Here is a 22,044-nt window from a genome sequence, read left to right on the forward strand (position 1 = left end):
ACAAATCCATTCCTATTAGAAATGTGACATGTGATCACTGGAGCAAGTAAAACTAGCTGCACAACTTTAATTCCCAAGGGTTTCCAACCTGTTATACTCTGCGTTTTTCTTATTTGCTTCTATCTGTGAAGCAGATGTGAGCAGTTTAATAATCTACACATTAGCATGCAAATAAGAAACACCGTGTGTTTCAGTTTTTTACGTCTTGTAACAGGTATCTAAAATCTAATTATCGCTTTTAGTAAGGTTTTTTTTTCTTCTGCTACAGTATAGTCCTGTTCATAATGGTTGATGTTTATCTGAATTTGGTAAGCAATGTGATAATACTACTGTGACGAACTCCCCCTTGCCTGGACGTTCGCCACGATCTCCTGGAGGAGTGTGGAAGCTAGTCTCCTGCCCACTATTTATGGGCTGGTAAAAATACTTAGTTCGTGGGATTTATTTGTACTGTTCGGGAACCTCACAAACTGCGGATCACCTCTGGGCTTGTTAACCCCTATTTTGCCTTCCCAGGAACCATTCTCTTCCTCAGTTCGTTTTTGTGTTACCAAAGTTGACCGACCGCTAGCCCTGATTTCATGGAACTATTTTGGGCATAGGACCATGTGCGCAGTCGGTCAAATAATTGACTTCCATGGAAATTTTGAACCTGTGAACCGATCTGGGTGATTTTTGGATATATGGGGAATTTTTGTGGGGTTTTCATGTGTTTTGAAGGTACTTTTGGGGTGTTTGTAAATTATATGTTTTTATGTGCCTGAAGATAATTTAGTTTGTACAGTTCCTGACTCTATTATCTCCCAGGCACAGGGGAGGGATTACCCTGTTTTGTGTGGGAGTATCCTGGACGTGTTTGCTGTGACTCTGACATGTATAAAAGCAGGCCATTGAGCCTGGATTAAACAGATCATATTACCCCTTCATGAAGTTTAGGCTCATGTTTGGGGATTGGGAGCTATATTCACACTTATAATCACTACAGCACTTGGGGACTTGGGAGATTCTTCATGGATGTACTCAGCTGGAGTACTTGGATCCGTTACAACTACAGTGGGACCTCGGTTTACGGATTTAATGCGTTCTCCGGGATGTTTCTTATTGCAAAAAATTTGTAAAACGAAATGCGGTTTTCCATAGGATTGCATTGAAAACCAATAAATCCGTTTTGGAGGTCAGAAAAAAGTCAAAATGAGCTGGCATGGAAACCAACCCACAATGCAGAACACACAATAAAAGGCATGCAAACGACTAAGCTCAGCTCTCTACCTTTCCACAGCTTGAGAAATGCACCAAAAAGTCCCAAAACAACTGCAAACAATTTCCAGGATGGGTCCAAAACTCGCTCCAACACCTCCACACTCTACGCCACGTGCTACCCACAGGTTCCCGCATGCAGGGGGCAGTGCTCTAAACCTCCCAGGTGCAATGCATCCTGGGGAAACTTGCTTTGTATTGCAAAAATGTTTTGTAAACCGAGGCATTTTCAATGGATTTTCATTAGTAAACCGAAAATTATGTTAAGAGTCGATTGTAAACCGAGGTCCCACGTGTATATATAGGAAATATAGATATTACAGTATTGTCTACTCTTTCTTGAAGTTTACATCTGCAACCATGAATGGAAACAAGTGAGCCTAGATCTCAATTATATTAAAAATACTATGCCTATATTATTGCCTTTTTACATCTATTTTCATTAAGGTCGCTTGAACATAGTAAGGATTTACCCAAGGTAAAGGAGCCATGACCTGAAAAAATGGCTACATATTCCTCTTTATTTATTCTTGTTTGGCTTTCCAGCCTAGCTCTGGGCTGACTTTTGACTTCAAACTTTTCAAATTAACTACATGTATAACTGTGTATTAGTACTCCATGATAGGTAATCTATTGAAGTATAGACATTCTGAGTATGTTGGTAAGTTATACAAAAAAACAAACAAAAAAGCTCTAAAAAGAAATAGTTGTATGTATTCACTTGTATCAATAAAACTACACAATGTAATCTTGAACAAAATGCATTGTGCTTTAATCTTTTTTTTTCTGAATTCACTACTTACATCACATCCTGCACTATAAAACAATTTATTTTTGTTTACTTTAAACCTAGGCTTTAGCATACTTTGTTATACCTTCTTCAGAGGACTTTTCTGAATAATCACTATGATATATTTCTGCAGGGTTTAACAGATAATGAAACCTCCTAAGGCATTTGCAGCATTTATCACTTAAAGGTAACTTACTTATATATATATATTACATTTACATGATGTCACACACGGCTTAATTGCACTTCCGGGTGCTAATGGTCAGCGAGACGTCACTACATTGGTTGGTAAGCTTTATTTTGTATTTGGTATATAAAAGCACTGTTTTCTTACATTCAGTGATCTTGAAAAAGACCCGGTAGGGTTGAAACGTCAATTCTTTGCTGTATGTACTCTTAATTCAATAAATCACATCATTCCACTGAAAGATCTGTGAGATATATGTATATATATATATATATATATATTTTTTTTTTTGTTTTTTTTTATTAAACATTCAACAAATACAACACTGTGCGGTATGGAGACAATTAAGAGATACAATACAAATGCTGGCACTAAACAGTTATGACCAAGTACTGAACGGAAAAAATGGAATGGATTTTTGTCCATAAAACTAAGGCTGCCACTTTCCCTAATAATGGAAATTAAACATGGTGCTCGTAAAGAAATAGGCAGTTCGAGTGGTCAAACATGACAATTAAGACTTCTGTAGTTTATAGTAGACCAAAGTACAGTAGGACGATATTATAAGGAAAGAAGAGTCACCTAGCTTGAGTATATATAGAAAAAAAAACTATTAAGAGGAAACCACATAAAACAACAACTAAAAAAACAACTTGGGTAAAAAAATAAATAAATAATGCATATCCGCGCAATGAAAAAGTCCAGATGTTGGAAAGTTGTGGATAACTATCAATCAACTATCAATAGGAAGAACAGACCAACCGGTAGCCTAACCAGGTAGAAAGGAAGTAAAAGACTCTGCAAAATTTTTTTTTTTGATCCCTGCTGTCAGTCTCCCCTTGTGATTCATCCTTGGAGGAAGCAGAGTTTTTATACCTTGAAGGCGCCATTTTGGCCTGCTCTACAAGAGGCTTGTAGACCACATAAGATTCTAGTGCAGAGGATTAATAACTCAAACTTGGTTCTGCTTTTTAGATTCCTTGCCCAACGCCTAAAGAGCATCCTACTTTAAGCTCACTCAGCTTTGTCCTCTATGTGACTTTAGTATGTCGCTAGTGTTTTTGGTTACATACAGATGCACAGTGGAGTTATCATTTTTACTTCTTTTATCTCAATAATAACTTACAATGAAAGCTGCTCTGAAAACAAGCATTTTACAAGCTTGTTGCATGCATGCAAGAAGAGAATCTTTTTCTACCTTCAACTACCCATATTCATCACACATATAATTCCTTTAATATTAAATACTTTCTATCCAAGGGGATGGTTATGGTGCCTTTACCACCCTTACATGAATTGGATTTAAAAAATATTAAAATGCTAAAAGAGAATAAACAATACTTATCTATTTGCATTGAAATTAATTTTGACTTAGGTTACATTTACTGTAGAGTAGAGGAATACCACTACTTGATAATTATGTGACAAAAAATACTTTACTAAATGCAGACATTTTCACAGCCTGACTTCATTACAGATTAATAGAGCTTCAATAGCCAGAAACACATCTTTAATCCGATTTATTATTTTAGTTCTGCAGACATTATGAGCTGCAGTTACAGTCGGCTGTGACATAGGACAGATGCTTTGTACCTCAATTAAGGTATCCATGGAGCCTTAATAACCTAAGGTATCCAGTATGGTAATTTGTGATTAAAAAAAAATTCCATCTTGGAGACTGATGTTTTCAGTTTTTCCTTTATTAACCCCTTAAGGACATAGGTTATTGTTTACATTCTGAACCAAAACATAACTTAAATTTGAGCTATATTCTTGTTACATCGCAATTCATTAGTTTCTCTTCTAGTAGCCCCCAAATATATTCTATATTGTTTGTTAAAAGACAGAAAGGGTTTTAATTTGATGTGACATATACATATATAACTTGTACATATATAACTTCTCATTTATAATACAAAAATTACACTAAAGGAAAAAACCCCAACATATTTTTTTCATAGTTTTGGAAATAATATTGTGTGTATAATTAGTGCAGTAAAAAAGTAATTCAAAACAAATTAATTTATTTGTCCTGATTTACAGAGTACATACCCTGTTTGCCCAAAAATAAGCTCTAGAATAAGTTCTAGCTTATTTTCGGGGGATGCTTGTAATATTAGCCCTAACCCGAAAATAAGCCCTAGTTGCTAGTTAGCTAATCTATATTTGGGGAAGTTTCCCAGAACATAGACTCGCACATGCATGCTACAGTTTTTACCCAAAATAAGACATCCCCTAGAAAAGAACCGGTCTTATTTTCAGGGAAAGACGGTAAGAAGTCTAAGTTTTTTGTTTATTTTTGGTAGTTAGAGGTCACAAAATACAAGGAGTAAAAAACAATTTCAATGTGCAGTGATTTTAGAATTTGGCATGTTTTGTCTTAAGCTTAAAGCCAGCACAGAAACCACAACTGCCGCACAAGTATATATTTATATAATGTAGACATCACAGCATATTTATACAAAAAGATAAGTCCTGCACTCACTCACATCACTCCTGGGCGACAGCAACGACCACAGTACACATCAGCCCCAATACATACAGTAAAAAACAAAGGAAAAAGTTACCTGCGCTCTCTCCTAAATCGCTATGTATATTTAAACAAATGGGGGTCATTTAGTTACTCCAATGGCCATTGGAGGGAATGCCCGCCTGCCAACGTCAAGGCAGACCCCCCTAGGCGGGTTGTCATCTTGCTTCCTTGATATTCTGGCAAAGATATCTCTAATGAGACAGAGATGTGTATTTTTATATACACCCCTATTAAGGGTTAATAAGTATATAGGGGTGTATATAAAAAATACCCCTCTATGTCTCATTAGAAAAAAAACTATTTGATCAGGGGGGAGGGGGGCAATTGCCCCACCCCTGTATCCACCATTGAGGGACGTTCTATGCCGCCATCCAGCATCTAGAGACACCCCAAAAAGGACAGCATCGAGCACCCGCCGTCCTTGTGGGGTAAAACCCTAACTCTAAACCAAATCCTAAAACCAAATCTGACCCTAAATCTAATAATAAACCTCATGTTAATTCTATACCTCAACCAAATTATAACCTTAATCCTAACCTTAGGATTCTCTCTGCTGAAGGATTAGAAGGATTCAACAGAGGGATACCCTTGTGGATATCAGCAGAGGGATTCCCTTGCTTTCCCTAATCCTAATCAAAACCCTAATCTGAAACCTAATCTCAATCCTAAAAATAATTCTTAACCCATTTTAAATACTAAACCTAATCGAAATCCCTAATTTAATCCTAATTCCAAAGGTTTCCCTCTGCTAATTTCAGGACTGATATAAGCAAAGGTAAATCTAAGATAACTCTAACACAGAGTGGTATGTTTGCCATCTACTGGCTATTTTCAGTATGGCAGCTTCCCATCTTTTTTGTATAGTATGCCCAATGAGACCCGGCTGGGCAACTGCCAAAGCACAGCCCTGATAAAAATGCCTTTGGGGCATGGAAGGAGAGTATCCTATGTTCATCATTGTATGCAGCTCATCAAAATTCTGTGGCCTCTAAAAGTGACTCCAGGTGACAGAAGGCACTCACAGCACGATCTAGTTAAAGGCATTTAAATGCCTATTTGGACACCTAAAAGTCAGTGCTGCAAACAACTCATCAAAAACTCTGGGGCCACTAAACATTTAGTGGGACTTCATAGTGTGAACAGTGATTTAATGCTACTCGCACCAAGTATGCAGGATGCACTACAGGCTTTAAAGCCCAAATTTATGTAGGATGGCATAGAATACCCGAACGGCAGTAAGGAGTTAAAGTAATGGAACAGATCAATGCTTACCATCTCGCTTTATGTAGTTTCTCAGAAAGTGTCAGAAAGTGAGTTTATTTATTACGCGTTTTTTATTTTTTTTAGAATGTTCTTTGACAAAATGTGATCAAGCACACATATATTCCTCGTTGGCAGCAACACCTACTTCTGTAAACAAAATATGAGCATCTGTTGCCAAAAGGAAAAAAAAATTAAATAAATATATATATATATATATATATATATATATATATATATATATATATATATATTAAAGCAAATAAAGCACTCTCTAAAATGATCAACATTTAAAAAAATATGTGTTAACTAATTAAAACCGCATCGTACAAAATCATGTAGTGTATCTTGGGCATAAGGAAAGAAATACAAGCACTAGGAGCTAAACCGACAATGCATAATCAAGTATGTAAATGTAAATTGATTGTTTATTAGTGGCATAAAGCTGTTATAGATTATCTTTAACAAGCACAGATATCTATAGGAGATTTTATAACGTGGGTATCACACCTGATCCAAGGACACAATTTTTGTGGAGGACACAGACAGAAACAGAACGCTTGTCTTCTAACCGTTCTGTGCAAAAGTATTTCAAAACAATATATATATATATTTTTTTTATAACTAATTGAGTGGAGTGCAGCAAGTCTGGTTGAGCAAAAGATCTTATACATACAATGTTTTCATCAACCAAATATAGATATATGTACTAAATGGTATTCTCTTTAACCCGGCCAGTGTTATTGATATGATCAAAAGTTTAGTTTTGTACTCGTCCTTTGGAATAGGTCAGACAATCCGCCCTAATAAATCATCCATAGCAATTGTACAGAAGCAAAAGGTCTGTAACTCAACCTGCACAGACCTCCATATTATTGGTTCTTCATAGAACTGAATATACCATAACTGCTGCAGAGTCCTTTGATACAAAGCTGTGTAATGTACTTTTTTTTTATTATTATTTTTTTATTTATTTTTTTAACTGGTCCCAATGCATCAATGGCATACTTAATGAACAGCATGTGCACCCTTCCCTGACAGCAATCGAACTCATACCTACTTATGTCACATTAAGTCTGTGGATGTATATAGATATTAATTATATTAATGTATGTATATCTCCATATGTATATATCCAACATGGGCATGACACTCACATTCCTGTCCTGTTCTTGCCTCGTTGCTATTTCGTTCCCCAATACAACGTGCCAGAAAAATGCAATCAGAGGGCTCGTAGTCTTGTGCAATATAGCCTTTATTTGTGTAAAGGTGCAGTCAATGTTTCAGTCCGACTTGGACTTTTTCAAGACTAAGTCTCGGATGAGATATATATATATATATATATATATATACACACACACACTATAACACTATGGGTGTTATATTCAGTTGTAATCAAAACTATTCAACCCCCATGGGCAATCATGTTTATTAAGAAAATGTACAGCTGTTTGCAATGAACAAATCAAATAAAATCAATTGAAATAGCTCAACACAACAAATGCTTCAAGTAGTTTCCCCAAAAGCCAATTTATGACTTCTCTAGTCAAAATTATTCAACCCCCTGAATAGAATACCTCACAACAGCACAAATATGCAAAACAAGTGTGTTCTTAACCCCTTAAGGACCGGCCTGTTTTTGCGATGTTTGTACGTTAAGGACCAGAGCAGTTTTAACACTTTTGTGGTGTTTGTGTTTAGCTGTAATTTTCCGCTCTCTCATTTACGGTTCCCATACAAGTTATATATTGTTTTTTTAACGACGAGAAGGGCTTTCTTTACATACCATTATTTGTATTATGTCATATATTGTATTAAAAAAAAAAAAAAAATATGGTGAAAAATTAAAAAAAAACATGTTTTTGGACTTTTACTTGAAAAAATCTTTTACTTATCTACAAAAGCTAATGAAAAAAACTGCTAAATTGATTCAAAATTTTGTCCCGAGTTTAAAAACACCCAGTGTTTACATGCTTTATTGCTTTTTTTTGCAAGTTATAGGCCTATAAATACAAGTAGGAAATTGCTGTTTCAATATATATATATTTTAAATTGTAACACTGTTATCTGTCATAAATGCCCGAAACACACCTAACATGTACATATTTTTTTAAAGTAGACAACCCAGGGTATTCAAAATGGGGTATGTCCAGTCTTTTTTAGTAGCCACCTAGTCACAAACACTGGCCAAAGTTAGCATTTATATTTGCTTGTGTGTTAAAAATGCAAAAAACGCTAACTTTGGCCAGTGTTTGTGACTAGGTGGCTACTAAAAAAGGCTGAACATACCCCATTTGCAATACCTTGGGTTGTCTTCTTTTGCAAATGGTATGCCATCATGGGGCTAATTCTCATTCCTTGGCTACCATACGCTCTCAAAGGCAACCTAACCAATCTGACAAATTTCAATAAAAAAAAAGTAAAATAAAGCCTTATATTTGACCCTGTAACTTTCACAAACACTATAAAACATCTACATGTGGGGTACTGTTATACTCAGGAGACTTCGCTGAACACAAATATGAGTGTATCAGAACAGTAAAATATATCACAGCAATAATATCCTCAGTGAAAGAGCTGTTTGTGTGTGAAAAATGCAAAAAAATTCACTTTCACTGACAATATCATCGCTGTGATATGTTTTACTGTTTTGAATCACTAATATTTGTGTTCAGCGAAGTCTCCCGAGTAAAACAGTACCCCCATGTACAGGATTTAGGGTGTCATAGAAAGTTACAGGGTTAAACACAGTGCTAGCAAATTAAATTATCTGGACTTTCGGCCTGGGTTGGCAGGCAGGTCCCTCGAATTGCAATCATTAAAATTACTTAATTAGGTAAAAATATTACATAAATATGCACGTATAATTTTAATATATATATATATACATATTTATATATTTGACGTCTACGTGTATATTTATGAAATTATTTATGTAATTATGTATGTGGACATATGTATATTTTGTATTATTTTTATTTATTTATTTATACATAGATATATATATATCATTACATTCTTAGTGTATTTTAATATAAATATATATATATCAATATCAAAATACTGTTAGAATAAAATTGCATATATATATATAATTTTTTTTTAATTATTAAAAATTATTTTTATTTTGTTATTTATTTTTATTAACATATTATTTGTATTTTATAATAATATATATATAGTTATTATATATATTGTATATATTCGTGTGTAATTTAAATATAAGTGTATTTTTATATTAATATACGTATATATAAATATAAAAATACACTTAGTATGACATTATATATATGATATATATACATATATTATATATAGGTATATATAGATATAATACATGTATATATATCATATATATATATATATACATATTATATTTTTTTTTACACTGATTGTTTTTTGTTTTTTTTTTTTAACTTTATTTTATGATTTTACACTTGCAGGGAGACTGCCTGTCAGCACAGACAGTCCCCCTGCAGGCAGATACACAGACACCTATTGCGGTCATGTGATCGAGTGATCACATGGCCGTGAGGTCCTGATCTGCAGAGGGGGGACTGCCCGGGCAGACAGGCAGTCCCCCTGGACCGGGAGGAGAGCTGATCGCCGCCGTGGGACCGACGGCGATCAGGTAAGTTGCCCAAAACCGTTATGACGGTTCAGGACCATCAGCGGTCCAAACGCACGTTTTACCGCTGACGGTCCTGAACGTCAGCGGTCCTTAAAGGGTTAAGAACACCTGATGCTGTTAACTAATCAAGGGCTTCATTAGTTGTACCAGCTGTGCTTGAGTTGGAACACTAGAAATACCTTCACTGGTTAGGGGTTTGTGGAGTGTCACATTGTCATAATTCGGTTTAGCCTGCATTATCTGTATTCAGAGGCCTTTCCTGTGTTCCCTGTATCCAGAGGCCTTTCTATTTCTGAGTTGCCTGTATCCAGAGGCCTTTGCTTTCTGATTTGCCTGTATTCATTGTTTTTTTTATTTTTTATTTCTGAGTTGCCTGTATCCAGAGGCCTTTGCTTTCTGAGTTGCCTGTGTCCAGAGGTCTTTCCTTTTCTGAGTTGCCTGTATCCAGAGACCTTTTTTTTCTGAGTTCCCTGTATCCAGATGCCCTTTACCTACATTATGTGTGTTTGTATTTTAACTATCTTTATTGTAAATATCAATACACTTTTTTTTTTGCCTTGATTTGTGTGTATATTGGCTTCTTTGCGTTCTGGATTCCACCCAGAACTGGTCAGCATACCTTCCTGATCAGACGCCTAGCACACATTGACTTCATTTTAGAAACAAGGATAAGTCAAAAGAATGGTTCAGAAAGTTAAGAGAAGAGATCATTGCCCTTCACAAACAAGGAACAGGATACACAAAGATGGAAGCATAGTTCACAAGTTCAAAGTTAAAGGAGAAGGCAGGTTGTGAAAAACCCTCAGTTGACTGCAAAAGACCTGCAGCAAGACTTGGTGGCAACAGGCAGCACAGTGAGCACAGTAAGGCGTGTACTAAACGCAGAAGGTTTCCATGCCAGTACTCCAAGACGTACATCACTACTGACCAAAAAGCACAAGAAAAGTTGGCTCCATTATGCTTATAATCATATAAATAAGCCACAGAGGTTTCGGGATTCTCTTCTGTGGAGCAATCAGCGGTATGTTTAGAGGAAGAAGAATGAAGCATACACTGAAAAGAACACTTTGCTGACCGCTAAGCATGGTGGTGCCTCGGTGATGCTCTGGCACTGTAAACCTGCAGTGTGTGGAAGGCATTGAAGTATCCGGAAATCCTAGGAGAAAACTTTATGCCATCTGTGAGGAAGCTGAAGCTTGGGCGTCATTGGACCTTCCAACAAGACAATGATTTCAAGAATATCTCAAATTCCACCAAGTCTTGGTTGCAGAAGTCCTGGAAAATTCTACAGTGACCATCAGTCACCTGATTTGAAGCCCATAGAACATCTCTGGTGGATTTTTGAAGGTGGTTATGGCACCCAAGCTCAAGAATATCATTGAACTTGAGGCGCTCATGAGTAATGGGCTTAGATTGTTCCGGAATGCTGCCTGCATCTCGTTTGAAGCAGGTCATAACAGCAAAAGGCTCTACTAAGTACTGAAGATGCTTGCCTTAAAAGGGGTTGAATAACTTTGAGACTGGAGAAGTCGATATAAGTTGCATTTTCAGTTGAATTTGGGGAAACCACTTGAAGAATTTGTTGTTGATAAATTTTAATTGCTTTTGTTTTTTTATTGCTAACAGCTAAAAGTCTGTAAATCTTGACAACAAACTTGGTTTTCAATTATTACAACTGTGCAAAAACACACACCTATGTATGTACGCAAAATCGTGAAGCTTAAATCTTTATAAAGTGCTCATAAAAACTGCTGAATTGACTCCAACCCAGTCAAAGAAATATCATGAGACAAAGTAGGGAATACTTAACCCTTTAGTGACCAGACTGCTTTTCAATTTTCTTACCGTTTGGCACCAGGGCTGTTTCTTACATTTCTGCAGTATTTGTGTTAAGCTGTAATTTTCCTCTTACTCATTTACTGTACCTATCATATACCATTTTTTCTCGCCATTAAATTGTCTTTCTAAAGATACCATTATTTTCATCACATCATATAATTTACTATAAAAATATATATAAAATATGATGAATAAATGTTAAACACACTTTGACCCCCAAAATCTGTTATGCATCTAAAAAAGCCAAAATGCACCCATGATAAATAGTTTCTACATTTTGTCCTGCGTTTTTTTTTGCAAGTTATATGGCAATAAGTACAAGTAGCACTTTGCTATTTCCAAACCATTTTGTTTTCTAAATTAACGCAAGTTACATTGTTACACTGATATCTGTCAGGAATCCCTGAATAACTCTTCACATGTATATATTTTGTATAATAAGACAACCTAAGGTGTTAAACTTGGGGTATTTTGACTCTTTTCATGCAACCATTTTACCACCAATCTATGCTCAGGCAGGCACTGCACAAGCCGGCTATTCCGGCCATGTGATCACAAGGACCCCGTGATTACATGGCACGGGAGGGCCGGATCGGGCAATGGGGGGTCTTCCTGAGCTCCCAGACAGACCCCAGGATCGCGACCGCCGTCGGAGGAACGGCGGGGACATTCTATGCCACCCTCCAGCGTTTAGAGCCACCCCAAAAAGGACGGCATAGAGTGCCCGCCGTCCTTGTGGGGTTAATCCCAGGCAGACCCCAGCAATTGCCAGCAATCAGGTAAGTGGGGATTTACTTTCGTACGTACCGGGTACGTCCGAGTTCGTTATCAACCATTTTTTGGATGGGAAGAGGTTAATATGTATTTTTCCTACACTTGAAAAGCATGGTAAAAAGGCAGAGCTACCACTTTGTCTAGCTTTGTGTCACTAGTGATGCCTGAGGGCAAAAGGATTTTGTGATGTACTCTCGCGGATGTGCATGAGTACAGCACTGGTGTCAGCTCTGGGCAGATGAGCTGAAGACGGCCATGTAGAGGAAGATAGCAGTAGCTGTGATGGACAGGTTCAAGTAAGGAAAAACAACTTTATCTTGCACCCCTTGGTACACTGGAAGCTGACTTTGTGCAAATGCTCTTGCTGCTTCTATCTCTCTAACAGTGCGACTTTTCTGTGTGATCAGTCCAGATGGACTAGCTTTGCTACCCAAGTGAATCAATGAGCCTTGAGTGCCTTTTTCATGATACCGGTTGACCAGTTGTCCTTCCTTACACCACTTTTTGTAGATACTAAGCACTGCATACTGGAAACACACAATAGGACCGTGCGGCTTTTTTATTTTATTTTCACCAAAATATTGTGCCTCTACTGTATCTTTATTTTCCTGTTTAATTTTGTTTTTTTCTTTGGTTTACAAATTTGCATCTTCCAGTTGTACAGTTGTATAGAAAAGAGGTGCAAAAGTGCATATTTACTTTTTATCATTTACTTTTTTCTCCTATGAAAAAGCCTTGCGAGCCCTGGTGCAACTTCACCGTATGGACTTATTAGTTTACAATGTGAAACCTAAACTAAAAAAATAACTTAAAATTATTTCTAATGTTAAAACTTACATTATTGCAAATTTCCTTGTGTTTATAGAACATTAATTCTTTGGTTGCAGCTGGCATTTTGTTTTTTTTTCAATGTATATGTTTTATTGGGTTTTACAAATAAGAACAGACTTACAGACAGGGGGAAAATAATATAGTACAATACAATAACAAAAGATAAAATGTACAGGATTAGGAGGTTCGAACATGGTATTACAATGTTTGAGGTAAAAGTTTGGACAGCGACAAATACAGCAATACACTCCAGCGCGGTAAGTATCTACTTAGTACATCTGCTGTGTCTTACATGGATATTCTTCGGTGGACATATACAAGGAGGCAACAACTTATGTGTTACAAGGTGCGTGAATGTAAGCGGCTGTTAGTCAAATGTTGTACACAATAACAATCAAAAACACTTTTAACCTCTTAATGTAATGTATCCCAGGGGAGTAGAGTGAAGAACAAGAGTACAATGGGACACAAAAGGGGGGAGGATAGGGGAGTGGATGTGGTGACCAGCATGCTACCCTAAACAGTAAGATATCAGTACGATTACAATTCTTAGAAGGCCGTTTCTCTGAATGTCTCCCAATCTTGCCATTTGACTAGGAATTTGGCCAGTCCTCCTTGTTTTGCCCATACTTTTTCGTGGTAGTATGTGGTGTCAGTTCTACGAAGAACCTCTGATACCGTGGGGCAGGTGGGACTTTTCCAGTGGGTTGCTATGCTAATTTTGGCAGCTAAGAGTATATTAAGTACCGCATCCCTTGCAGGCAAAATTTGTAGGTCATCAATGACGTGAACCAGGTAACTTTTGGGTGATAATGGGATCTTAATTTTGCAAAGTGAGTGAATGGCGTTTTGTATGTCACGCCAAAAATCACGTATGTCTTCACAGTACCAGAATATATGTTCTAGGGACCCTTCCGCCTTATTACATCTCCAGCACAATGGGGAGGAGTCAGGATATATTTTGTGTAGTCTGCTCGGGACCAGGTACCACCTCATCAGCATTTTTGCGTACGCTTCCCAAAGCGTGGCACAATGCGATGCCTTATGAGTACACGAAATAACATATTCCCATTCATCTATAGTGGGGGCTATACCTAAAGTTTCCTCCCATTTTAGCATGTAGGGCAATTTTGCAAGCTTGTTGATGTCGTGTTGCATTGAGTAACAAAGGGAGAGAAACTTACAAGATTGACGAGACATTGTTGCATTGAAGCATTTCCTCCCTAGACTACCAAATGCCAATGGGTTGATATGTGTGATCGAATTGGAGTGAAGTATGTTTTTCAGACGGATATATAAAAATATATCTCTTGGTGGTAAGCTATATTTCTCCTGCAGTGTTGGAAACGGGTGCAGCCCATTTCTATCAAATAATTTGTGAACATGGGATATACCTAGTGACATCCACCTGTGAGTTGGGAGATCAGGTGAGATACTGGAGAGGGCTGATAGAGGTGCCAGATACAGTGACTCCTCCTTGGACCACAGTGATGTGCTCCACTTTTGCCAAGAATTTAAGAAGAATCGGGTTGTTGGGAGCATGGAGGGAGTGGGCGGGGAAATAGAGGCCCACAAGGCATTTGGGAGGGAGGCTAAGTTGCCGCAGGCAGATTCAAGATCCACCCATACCGGAGTCGTCGAACCCAATAGGAGGTTTAGGCCTTGCGCCAACAGTGTTGCCCTGTAGTAATGTGCAATATTTGGTACACTGAGCCCGCCTTGTCGGAGTGGACGCCAGAGCGACCGAAAGGCCACTCTTGGAGGTTTTCGTTTCCAAATGTGGGCATTAATTGCTGCTTGGAACCGTTTGATAAGAGAAGCAGGCAAAGCTATGGGTAGCGTTCTGAACAAATAGAGTATGTGTGGGAGAATCATCATCTTTACTGAGTTGATCCTGCCTATCCAGGAAGTATACAGTTTTTCCCACCCTGCCATTTGTTTAGTGATCTTGGTGAGAACCGCTATATGGTTTTCTTTTATTGTCTGTGATCTCGAGTGAGTTAGTTTTATCCCTAGATAGGAAAGGGCCTTCGTTTTCCAGTCAAAGGGGTATTTATCTGTCAGATCCTGTGTCACTTGTTTGCTAACGCCTATAGGGAGGATTTGTGTTTTACCGACATTGTTTTTGTAGTACGATATAGAGCCGTAGGTAGATAAAGTACTTAAGAGTCGTGGGATAGATTCAGTCGGTTTGGCAAGGAAAAGCACAATATCGTCCGCAAAGAGAGCCAGTTTTTTCTCTCCTGTTGGAGTAACAAGGCCGGGTAAATTCCTGTCATGTTTTATTATTTTAATCAAGGGCTCTAGGCATAGTATGAATATCAGCGGAGACAGGGGACACCCCTGCCTTGTTCCGTTAGATATTCGGAAATTTCTAGATGTGAAGCCAGAATTAAATACTTTAGCAGATGGTGCTGAGTAAAGGGCCAGAACACTGGTCTGAAAGGCTTGTGAAAAGCCGAATGTCGACAGTGTTGCGGTCATATAGTCCCAGTTCAGGCGATCGAACGCCTTTTCTGCGTCTAGCGCCATTAAGACGCCCTGTGCTTTATGCTTATTGGCCCAATCAATCAGATCCATACAATACCTAGTATTGTCGCCTACTTGTCGCCCTGGAACAAATCCTGCTTGTTCCTCCGAAATTAGGCTATGTAAGAGGGGTTTAAGCCTATTGGCAATCAGTTTAGCGTACAATTTAACATCAGCGTTGAGTAGGGAGATAGGGCGTAGATTGCTGCAAATTGTTGGTGATTTGTTAGGTTTAGGCAGGGTGATGATGTAAGCTTCTAACATTTCGCCAGGAAATTTGCCTATCAATCTAATTTTATTAAATAGTTTAGTGAGATGCGGCGTTAGGGATGACGACAATTTAATATAGTAATAATTGGAGAGGCCATCAGGTCCTGGGGCTTTATATTTGGGTAGGGAGCGTATCGCCTGTGCTACCTCTTCCTCAGTGAAAGGTGCGTCTAGTAGTTCATTTTGATGGTCTGTTGTTTGTGGCAACGTGATTTGGGATAGAAAGTGTGATATCTCAGTAGAGTTTGGTATGTGCGTGGTCCTGTTAGCGGCTAGGTTATATAGATCTTCATAGTAATGGGACAATTCATCCACAATATCGTTAGGGTTGTAAATTCTGGTGTTGTCTTTCGATAGGATATACGGGATTTTAGTCTGCAAGTATCTAACTTTTAATTGATTAGCTAGGAGTTTCCCTGCTTTATTACCCTGAACGTAGTATGATTGACGGGTTTTGAGTAGGCGTTTGGCGTACACCTGGGCCTGGAGATTATGAATTTCCTCTTGCAGTTTAGCGATTTGTTTGGAGATAGATTTGGAAGGAGACTTTTTATTGGAGGTTTCCAGTGACAGGAGGTTTTGACGGAGCGTGGCGTCTCTGGAAATGATGCGTTTTTTGGCCATAGATCCTATTTTAATGAATTCCCCTCTGATAACCGCCTTGTGTGCAAGCCACTGAGTTTCAACTGAAGTGTCTTCAGTGGAGTTGAGGGAAAAGTAAGTATCGAGGGTTGTGGAAATCTGTTGACTATGCTTGGGGTCGTCTAGGATGGCCTCATTTAAGCGCCATTTCCCTCTCCCTCTTGGGGGATATGGTACCTCAAGTGTGATCAGTATTGGAGCATGGTCTGACCACGTTCTAAGACCGATGGTGTGATCTAACAGATGGGGAAGTGTAGATTTGTCAATAAAACACATATCAATGCGCGTGTACGTCAAGTGGACGGGTGAAAAGTATGTGTAATCCTGAGTTTTGGGATATAAATTTCTCCATGTATCATAGAGGTCGTGTGTATGAATGAGTTGAGAGAGTAATTTGCTGTTGTGTGCGGAGGATTTGATGGGAGACTTGTTGTGTGTGCGTTTGATGTCCAGGGAGGGATCTAGGGTGCAGTTACAGTCGCCGCACACGATTAAGTGACCTTGTTTGATGGATGAAATTCTTTTGAATGCCTTGCCTAGAAACGAAATTTGAGCCTCATTGGGGGCGTAAAGGGATGTTACTGTCACCATTATTCCATTTAATTCTCCTACCAATATAAGTAACCTGCCTTCTTTGTCAGTATATTGTTTGTGTAATGTGAACACCCAGTCCGTGTGGAATAATATTGCAACTCCTTTAGATTTTGTTTGCGAGTGAGCAAAATAAGCTGTATGGTACTTCGGGGAACGAAGTTGGGGAGGGTTTTTGCTCGAAAAGTGAGTCTCCTGTACACATACAATAGCCGCCTTTGAGTTATGCATTTCCTGTACTAATTGTTTTCTCTTATAAGGGCTATTGAGGCCTTTGGCATTTATGGAGAGGATTGTCATTGATTTAGGGGCCATAATGAGTTAGGATCAATAGGGCTATGGGGCGAACTATCCTGGTGGAAGGTGTAGTGCGAGCTCTGAGTACCTGGAGCCATGAGAGCTTTGGGTCTTTCTGAATCTTTGAAGCCATGCAGGCAGAACGAGTGGTCACGGGGGGACGGCAGGTAGTACGTCTTTCCTGCACTGGGTTTTCCTGGGAACCATCTAGGTGGGGAACAAAAGGGGGGTGGGGGAGGGGAAACACAGAAGAGAAAATACACCAGTAACGAAAGTATTTACATACATAACCCTTGGTAAGGTTAACAAACGTAGTCATTCTCAGGGTAAAACTGTAATACCCAGGAGTGACTCGACGAGGGGCTTTGAGGCTCCTCCCGACCTATGGATTGTATCCTTAAATTTGTATAATACTAACAATAACCACATATGTGAGTTCCGAAGAACCGTAACTTACATAATACACAATACACAATGCACAACACCCGCCCTCAGAGAGCACTTGATTGGGGCTTAAACAGTATTTGGGTATGAACATAACTGGGAGCGCATGGGGTATGTTGGGGTACCACCTTGCGTAAACACAAGTGGTATGGGTTTAGTGGGCGAGTTGTCAAAGGTTTGTTAAATCATCAAAATAGCATTGAGAAACATTTTTCAGAAATTATACGAGTTGGAAATGTACGACAACGTGCACCCGGGAATAGTGAGGTTGCGCAATAAGTAACTAAGATGCAGGCCAACTTGGCGGTAATAGAGGAACGATTGGAAGCGTGAGTTAAATAACGCTGAGTGGGCACCACGTGGCGTGGGCAAGGCCCATGAGGCGTACCTGAAAGTGGGCCTACTTTCAAACATAATGATCAGTTAGGGCAAAGACATATATATAGTGCCCATATCGGCAAAATAACAACGCTAAGGCAAACCTCAGAATAACATAACCTGCAAGTAGATAGATAAGTTAAAGCGTTCAAGGGGCTTTGGCTGGAGATTTAGCCATTTGCCACTCTGCCTGGAACCTCTTAGGTGGCGCAGTCTCAGCGGGTTCTGGTCCTTTGGGCGATCCAGTCCATAGACCCCAGGATGTAATCAGCTTCATACCTTCTTTCGGATCATTCGCCACATAGTTCCGACCTTGTCGCCATATAACCAGTTTTGTGGGATAACCCCATTTGTAGAGTACGTTGTTGTTTCGTAAAGTCTTAGTGATCGTGATGAACTCCTTCCTCTTCGCCATCGTGGCCGCCGATAGGTCCGCGTATAGAGCGATGTGTTGGTGAGGTTCTGGCAAAGTTGAAAGTTTCCTCGCCGCCAGTAGTAGTGTTTCTTTATGCGCATAATAGTGGAACCTGACAATAACATCCTTTGGGACTTCGGTTGACAAGCGAGCCGGGCGCGGTAGTCTATGCATCCGGTCGTAGGCCCATGCTGAGTCGGGCAGGCTCGGGACTAGAGACTTGCACAGGGAAAGAATGTAAGCAGGCATAGCATCGCTGGATACATCATCCGGTATGCCTCTAAAACGCACATTTTGTCTTCTAGACCTGTCTTCCATGTCCGCCATTTTGGTTTTCAGCATTGCGTTTTCTTCCGAAAGTACCTGGAGTTTGTCCGCTATGTCATTGTGGGCCGCACATAATTCATCCGTTTTGTTTTCCAGGTTATTCGTTCTTTCACCTAAGTTGGAGATTTCTTTGTGCAGTTCACCAGTTATGCGATGAAAATCGGCTGTTATTGTCGCCCGGAGTTCTTGCAGCATTTTGTGGAGGCCGCGCTCCGTAACCGGGCCCTCTGAGTACTTGGTAGTGTGCGTTTCGTAGTCAGACTGGCCATCCGACAGGTTAAGCGCATCGTCGCCATCTTGGGTTTCTTTGCGTCGCTCAGATCTTTTCGTTCTGGCCGTTTCAGAGAGTTTTAGTTGTTTAGTTGAGGGCATGGTGTGCCTGTGCATTCGCTACGGCAGGGCAGGTGAGTTTTATCAAGTTTTATCGATAAATGCTGTGAATAAAGTAGCTTTTAGGTCGGGATGTTGGCGGAGCTCCTAAGCCATGCGACCGCTCTCACCGGAAGTCAGACACGCCCCCGCAGCTGGCATTTTGTGATAAGAGAATTAGCTAAAACAAAATGCAATCTACTGTTCTGTAGGATTAACAGACACCATGTTTTTCAATATCTCTTAATATGAGCAGAAAAGAAAGTAAGTAAACCCTTTTTAAACCTGGCAAGCGGAGGCTCAGTCAGCTAGGGCTCTATAGCGTTAGAAATACACATTTGTATTCCTAATGGTATAGTTATCACTGTTTAAACTGCTCCTAGAGGCTGAGACAGGTGCTTTTAACTGCCTGTAAAGGTTTAAATTGAATTTTGTGTGTACACCAATTCCCTTTTGTGTATATCATATGTTTAGTGTAGTCATTCTCACAATTCCAACAATGGTCAGTATAGATCAGGTACAGGGGGATGGGTGGACCTCCAGGGGATGGAGACAAGGACCAGCCCACTTGATAAAGGTCTGGAGCTTAAAAACAGTAATCGCCAACCCCCTCTTGTTTAAAGGGTTACTCCCACCCTTTTGGAGGGGGGTACCAATCCTATGTAAAATGCCCTATTGGGCACTGTAACCTGAAAAATAACAAGATTTACTTGCATGGAATTCAGTGCACCCTCTGGGGCCTAGCACGGTCCAGTCACAACCTGTGATTGGACGTTTACCCGGTTCACAGCACGCTATGAGCAGCCGAGCGAAGGATAGGACGGGTGTGTTTGTTTTTTATTTGTATTTTTTTATATATATACACACTAAGTGAGGGAGCACATAGTGGGTGGGAGGTGGAAGATCAGCACGTCGGTGCCAGCGTGCTGACAACAAATGGAAAAATATACACAGAATTGACACTGGCAGCCCAGAATAGAGTTTTGAGCTGCAAATGTTGCGTGTGCTGGGTATGTAACTAGCCCGCAGCACACAATTAAAAATATCTCTGCATGTGCACCTCTAAATTTTTTGGGATCTTCGGCATTCCTGTTCATTGGGAGCTTTTGAGTTGGGTGCTCATCAACCTCTTGTTTCTGATAATAGTTTTCCCCTAATTTGCGGTTTTATCTAGCTACCATCTTAATAACGGCCTGTAGACATCTTAATGTACCGGCCTATCAGTCAATCTTAACCTTTGTTTGACAGTGACCGGAATAATTTCCTTTTACTAGGTGGCAGTACCAGCTGAAGAACAAGAAAAAGTAGCAAAAGATTACAGCACAGATATATTTGACTTCCAATGTCAAACTTTGCTTCCCAAAGGGAAATTCACAGAGCACTGAAGTTGTAGTACTAAGGATCAATTTATTTGTGGTATATGTGTGCAATTATGTTAAAAAGCTTCTGTTTAGTAGCAGGCTTCTGTGACAGTGAGTTTGCCAAAGATATAACATAATTGCCAACTTGTCCTTTGGGAAGCTGCTGCATAAAGGGAATTATTTTAGAGTGGCCTCAACAAACTAGACTTACATATCTAAATGAGAACCCTAAGGGGGAAGGAAACTCAATCTACTTTTATGCTCTGCTGTTGAATCTAAGTTGCTATAGGCATTATGAGTAAATGCCAAAAAAATAAAAATGAAGTGTGAAAAATAAGAGATCTGGAAACTGCTTTTAAGCTGAAACAACTTACACAGGTTTTATTTTCATTTTATGTCTGCTCTGTCCAGCATCCAACCAGTTAAATACAGTTTCAAAAAGGCCCTTATATTTTTGTATGGTGAAAGCTACTAGCATGCTCTTTGTTGTAGGACGATACCTGGGGAATCTTTTCCTCATGGCACCATCTATGGCAGATGGATAACAGCAGGGTCCCCTGTGTTATTTACATCTGTTCATGTTTCTAAATGTCAGAGATGGCAATTATGATGCAGCATTCTCCATTCCTGCATGTAGTGCTTCATTTAATGATCTGTTTTTGAGAATCTGCATTTCATTTATAAGGCTTTGGTCCTCCTGCTTTACTCACAAATTCCGGTGGAACCCACAATATGTATCATGTGCATGTAACAAGAATTATAATATAGGAATACTGTGCTTGGCTTTGTACAGGACAGCTATTACTATTTATAGCCCTTCTTATATGTAGGACATTCACAAGATTTCTCAATTCATAAGAGGTCAATTATTATTTTGTTTATCATAATTTCCATAGAATTTTGTAATTTTCAAAAGTATACAAATATATAAGTATATAAATATGCATGGACAAAAACTCTATAAACATTCAAGACAATGTCACTTATCAAGGAGCAAAATAAAGTAAATGGATCACATGATATAGTTTGGTATGTGACATATTCAGAAAAAAATTCTGTGGTGCCACAAAGTATGACAGTATCACAAATAAGAGTTTTAGATGGCGTGCGAATAAAGTGTTCAGTGCAGTTAAAAATGTTACCCCATTCATCAAATTGTGACTCATATTACAGTAAGACCCCAAATTCTCAAATGGGGTCTATAATGGGCATGCCCCTACATTGTGAAGAAAAATTGTTAGTGTGTGCACAATAAAGATACCTTAAAGTTTTGACATCTAAGGTTTATGGGATGGTATGCCGAAGTGATTGATATTATA

General features: G+C 39.0%; 1 protein-coding gene across 4 annotated transcripts in view; it reads left to right on the forward strand.

Moving 5' to 3' along the window:
- BSN (bassoon presynaptic cytomatrix protein) overlaps positions 1-22,044 on the forward strand; it is a 343,114-nt gene that overhangs the window by 97,165 nt on the left and 223,905 nt on the right. The gene's annotated exons all lie outside the window — the stretch shown is intronic.

This window comes from Pelobates fuscus, chromosome 7 (genome assembly GCF_036172605.1).
Source record: "Pelobates fuscus isolate aPelFus1 chromosome 7, aPelFus1.pri, whole genome shotgun sequence".
In the NCBI taxonomy this organism is placed as follows: domain Eukaryota; kingdom Metazoa; phylum Chordata; class Amphibia; order Anura; family Pelobatidae; genus Pelobates; species Pelobates fuscus.